Raw genomic sequence first — 6,263 nt, 5'->3', positions numbered from 1 at the left:
AGGCCCTGGGATTGTGGGTGAAAGACTGTTCCACAATGTTTTTATACCAAAATATTCACATACTGCTGTCATATTTTTGTTAGAAAAAGTGTGGTGCCATTATCAGATCTGATGAGTACGGGGAAACCCATACTAGGAACAAATTCTCTTGTCAGCCACTTAATGACTGAATTAGCTGTCTCTCTCCTTACTGGGGTAACTTCGACCCATCTTGAGAAAGAGTCTACACATAACCAATAGGTATCTGTAACCATTACATCGATTTAAGGGACCCATGTCTGTGAAATCAATTACAATGGGTTTCCATGGGCCATCTGGAACAGGAAATGTTCCCATGGCTGCTTTAATGGCCCGCTCGAGGATTAAATTTTTGACAAGTGTCACATTCACTACACAGTAAAAGATTATGATATCTGCCATGTGTGGATGCCACCATGTTAGCTCAAGCAAATAAATAGTTTTGGTTTTTGAAATATGTCCTAGCTTGTGAGCTTCTGTAGCCAATATGCTCAATAGTTAGCTAGGGTCTACCAAACGTCCATCATGATAGCGCCAAAGTCCTTTTTCGTCCTTCTTCGCACCCTTATCAGTCCAAACACTATGTTCACACGGTCCTGCGTGAGTCTGTAAGCCAATAATATCCTGCTCTGTCAACTTCACTGAATCTTTCTCTTCATCCATCTGCACCACACATATAGTTTTACTTGGAGGTCCCTTATAACCTGCTGGACTTTTTTTGCTGCTGCATCTGCTGCTTCATTCCCTGTAGCTATAAGTGTTGTTCTCTCTACATGGCCCTTGCATTTTAATACAGCTACTTCAGATGGGAATTTAACAGCTTCTATCAATTCAGTCATTTCTTTGAGATGTTTAATAGGTTGTTCAGTGCTGGTTATGAATCCCTTACGCATCCAATGAGGGGCATCAATGTGTATTGCATGCGTTACATAAGCAGAATCAGAATATATATTTGCTGTTTGATCTTTAGCTAATTGCAATGCTCTGGTTAAAGCTATGACTTCTGCTAATTGTGCTGAAGCCCCTGGCATAAGTATCTCTTTAGCTTCCATGATTTCAAACTTTTGTCCAGTGGCTTTCACTACTGCATATGATGTTCTAATTTTCCCTGTGTTATCTCTATAGCTACATCCATCACAAAACAGCATTAGTTGTGGTTCTGCAGTGATTCTGTATACATGTTGGTACTAGAAATCATGTCTAGTTGTGCTATGTCAGCGCAGTTGTGCGGTGTCCCTGTCCTAAGTCATTTGCCATTTGATGGTTGTGCCTTTCAAATGTAATATGTGGCTGATCTAGTATTTGTTTGATTTTCTCTGTGCGTTGTTCTGAGAGTGTAAAAGCTACTGATTGTAAGTAGGCTGCTACTCCATGTTGTGTATGTATGATCAGAGGATGACATTTCACTATGTGTGCTGTTTTAATTATGGCCATAGATATAGCTGCTACATGTTGTGTGCATGGTGGATGTCCTTTTTCTATATTGTCTAATTTAGCACTATGATACATAAGCACTTTACGTTGACCTGCCACACCATCCCCCTTTTTCTGATAAAGTATTGCATTGCCAACTCCATTTTTCTCATACACATCTAGGTGAAAAGGTAAGGTATAATCTAGTACAGCCAAGTCACATGAATATGCCATCTGTTGTTTCAAGGAAATAAATGCTTCCTCTGCTTTAATATTCCAGTTTAATTGAGCAGTAAGGTTAGTTGGCCCTGCCTCAGTTATTAGTGCTCTTAGTGGGGCTGTGTGGTTGACATATTCAGGTAAATAGTTCTTACTAAAGCCTGTTAAACCTAAAAATCATAACATGTCTTTTACTGATTTAGGTTTAGGGTGGTGGAGTATGGTAGATCGATGTTGGTTTGAAACTGAGGAAGATGAGCCTGAAATTGATCTCCCAAGAAATACAACCCTTCGTCTTCCACATTGTAATTTTGATTTACTAACTTTACACCCCTTCTCAGCCAATCGTAAAAGAGTGGAGTGGGTTGCAGTGAGAATGTCCTGTTCATTAGGGGAGGCTATGAGGATGTTATCTACATATTGTATAAGAACTGTACCACTTTGATGCAAAAGGTCAGTAAGGTCTCTTTTCAAAGCCTGATTAAAATACCCCGGAGAGTGCACAAAACCTTGTGGTGCACGTGTATAAGTATACTGTTTCCAAACTTTTGTTTCTAATTTTGTTAATTGTGGCCATTCTGAATGTTGTTTCAAATATGTTGCACATGCATTATGTAGAAGCCCCAGTGCAACAGCTCTGATGTACAATGAAAAGAAATAGCCTAAATAATGTTATATTGGTAAATGATTATTTTCAGGAATGGAGCAAAACTGTTTCAAATAAATGAATACACTTCTAAATTTTGTAATTGGGTTAAAAAACAAAATATTTGACTGTGTGGATCCGAGAACAGGCTCCAGTCATGAGTGCCCAGGTAAACACAGCCCAAACGCAGCAGCAGAGACAGTTTTATGGGGCCTTTAGAAGAGCAGCAGAGCACTTGAAGCTTTTGATTCAGTTCATTCATTTGTCATGTGACCAGTAGTGGAGAAGCCCAGTCCACAGACAAGTTTCAGAGCCAGCAGGACTTTCTTTGGTTTTAGTTCAGTTCATGTTTCTCAGTGACGTAGCAGCCATGTTTAGACAGTCTTTAGACAACAGCAGAGCAGAGCCAGTCCAGGTCATGTGACCTTTCAGTTCAGAGCTGGAGCGATGCACCCAGAGAGCCACTGCACTCAGACCACGCCCACCCAGACACAACAGGCCAAAGACCCATCCCAAATCCACTTCAGTCAAAACTAAAATCTATTCAAAGTCTATTCCAACTTGTATGGACAAGTTGTTCATTTTCACCTCAAAAAATGTGTAAACAGTTTGCATAAGAAATCTGTATCTATATTTACAATATACTAAAGTTAAAGTGAAGAATTTTCAATAATTATAGAGACATGGTTTGAATTGTTTACTTAAATTTCAGCATGATTTAATTAAACAAAAATTCTTCTAAAGTTTATTGTGAATGCTCAAATAAATCATTACTGTCAGATGAGTTTAAAACATACTGCTCTTTCTTTTTATATGCATACTTCTGATGAGTAAAACTGTTCAGAGAGTGCAGGGTTCTGAGAGTGTGGTGATCTTTTCATGCCTGACCATGTAGGAGGGGTCAAAAGGTCAGTTGGAACCCTATCATAACCTGTGTTTGGTAGATCACTAATATGTAAACCTTTTGGCCTTGTAAATTTAGGTTTAACATCAGTTGTAAACGAAGTCTCATACAATGATTTTATCTATTTATGTTTTTATTTTACTAGAAACCTCTTCTGGTGTAGAACCTTTGAGAGTGCTTATCATCACTTCCAAATTGTATTGTTTTTCTTATTGATTCAGTGGGTGTAGGAGTTATTTAGCCTTTAGTGCTAATGCCCTTCACATTAACAAATTTCAGTGTTTTAACATCATCTGGGTCAATCAGTTGCCCTGTCATAGATGTTGCTCCTCCTGCACTGTCATCACTGATTGCTTCCGTATTATCAGCAAGCATTCTGTTTACTACTTCAATAGCTTAATTTGTAGTAGGTTCTTCTACTATGTCTACTAATCCTGCTTTAACTAATACCAATGGACATTGTGGTGTTGGCTTGGGTTCATTAGTTTTTATCAGTGTTGGGGGTGTAACAGCCCACGTTTGTGAATTAGTAGCTTGAGTTAGTAATTTATGGGCCTCACTATAAGGTGAAAGGTCAGTATAAGGAGGAGGGAGATATGCATCTTCCCCCTTCTTATCTAAGGTCGTGTCCCTTTCAGTTTTAGATTGCACCAATTGTATTTGTGGCGTCACTGTGGTGTATGTTATGTTAAAACCTGCCCCCCTCATTAAGTGGGGGAGGTATGCATTGCAAAGAACTTTATTTTTTCTGCCTATATCCACTCTCTTTTTAAACTCCCCTATACATTTTTTGCCATTTCACTCCCATTCAGCTTCAGTGAAATCACAAGCAGCATGGACAACCGTTTGAATATTCAGCAATTGTTCTTTTCTAGGATTTGGAGACGTGTCCCTGTCCTATCAAAACCTCTCATCTGCAAGTCTTTTACCCACATCCCAAACTTTTCTGTCACCTTCTTCTTCTTTCTATCCTCTGTCCCAAACAAAAGTATATCTAAGGTATTAGTACATGCCTCCTTTGTTGTAGCAGGAGTAAACCTTGTCCCTCTATCGTCCATTGTCTAGTGGTGGAAAAGGTTTTCAATTTGATCTTCAGGTGAGAGGGAAACTGGCAAATGCTGATGGGAGATAGTGGGGGTAGGGTTGAAAGAAAGGAGGGGGTGTACAGCTGAGAAAGGGAGTACGATAGGCAGGAGAGATAAGACTCACCCTAAAGGAACTATTCACTAAGAATTTACTTGAGAGCAAATAGCCAAAATCCTAATTGAGTAAAACAGCAACTGCTTTTCCACCACAGTCAGTCAGTCTGTTTGTCACTAAGTCTGTTTTACACACCTGTAATTTGGTCTATTGGGAATGAAAATGTTAATAAAACCTGTATACATAAGCCTAATGTATGGATCCAAACTTTTCACCACAGAGATCCCCCTAGACCTACCCTTGTCCACACAGGCTTCTACGCAAAGGCCGAAGCATCTGTGCGGGGTGGGGGTTCTAGCAGGATGTGTGATTTTAGTTTTAAAGACCCGACACTCCTACACCCCGGGCTTTTTGCCTTTATTTTCTCCACCCCCAAATGCAGCCTATGCAGTCTCTGCTCCAGCCAATACTCTGTGATAAAGGCTAAAAATGAGGAGTCAGAGACCCAAGCCACCCACAGTGACCCAAAAAGAAGAAGAAGAAGTTCTGTCCCTACCGGTTTATTCAATATTGCTCCAGCTGAGTGGGTCCCAGACCCAGGGCTCCAGCCCCACACGGTCCAACCGTGTCTTAGTCATAGGGTGTTTTCACACCCTCAGAGTCCAACTCTGGTCCAACAATAGAACTAGTCTAGTCTATTGTCAGTCGACCTATTGTCAGTCGACCGGGCCTACCACCTAGTCCAACTAGAATTTACCCTAACACGGTCCCAGCCGTCTTGGTTATAAAGGCAAGTACGTTTCTTAGCAGTGACTACGTTCAATAGACTCTCGTCAGATTCTATTCCAAGAGGTAATTTGATTAAGAATTTTACTAGATGCCCTCAGGGTCCAGCCCTGGCTGTCCAATAGAACCTGGTCTGCTGGCAGTCTCTTAACCGGGCCTAGCGCCACCTGGTCCCAGACCAGGATTTCTAATACTACTATGTGTCCCTATGTGTTAGTAAATGTGCTTCATGCAACTTTACCTGTGAAAGAACAAACTGGACTAGATAGGCCACCCAATTATATTCTAAATTTGCAAGACAGAGAATTACAGATTCATGTGACAGTGACAACCCTAATAAAGAATAAACTAAACTATGCAGAAATTTTATTAAAAAGGTTTTCTGCTTACCTTATTTTGGGGGCCCTGGTTGTCACCGACACAGTCACCAGACTCCACCTCGATATGCCCAAAGGTCCTCCAGAGCACTTCACATCATCACGTCAGGGTCACCAAAGTTGTAAGAAATGTTCGTTTCTGATGCAAGCGTCAAAGAGGACTAACAGACTGAAGTATAAGTCAGAAGGGTTTAATGAGTTCCTCACAGGTAAAGTTAACAATGGAGCACCGGACTCTCAGGAAAGGATAGGAAGAGAGTCCTGAGATGTTTGTGTTTCCAGCTTTTATAGGTCTCCCAGAGGCGGGTCTTCTTCTCATCAACATGTGGTTACACATTAAAAACCTTTTGGCAAAATCCAACAGTGTGTGTTTTTAAGTCAAACAATCTCAATGTTTTATGACTCTCTCAGGGTGGGGGTCACTCAGTCCTTGGTGAACAGGGCTACAGATAAGAAGTGGCCCTGATCATAGGTGTTATCTTCTTGGCCCCAGTGCTCGCAGATTGCTTTACGACCCTCTCAGGGTGGGGGTCACACAGTCCTTGGTGAATAGGGCTACAGGCATCTGGGGTAGTATTACATTGTTAAAAAATACCTTACACCACCAAAATAATAATAATAAGAATTAAAACTGCAAGCAGTGATAAAGGCCCTCGCCACCCCTTGCGACCACGGGGTACATGCCACCGCAGAGATCCTGCCTTTCGTTCCCGCTTACATCGCCCCTCCCCCCAAAATCAGCGACTGAGTGATACTACTA

Source organism: Periophthalmus magnuspinnatus, chromosome 9 (genome assembly GCF_009829125.3).
Source record: "Periophthalmus magnuspinnatus isolate fPerMag1 chromosome 9, fPerMag1.2.pri, whole genome shotgun sequence".
NCBI classification, from domain to species: domain Eukaryota; kingdom Metazoa; phylum Chordata; class Actinopteri; order Gobiiformes; family Gobiidae; genus Periophthalmus; species Periophthalmus magnuspinnatus.
The sequence above is the reverse complement of the archived record's forward strand: the minus strand, read 5'-3'. Positions refer to the sequence as shown.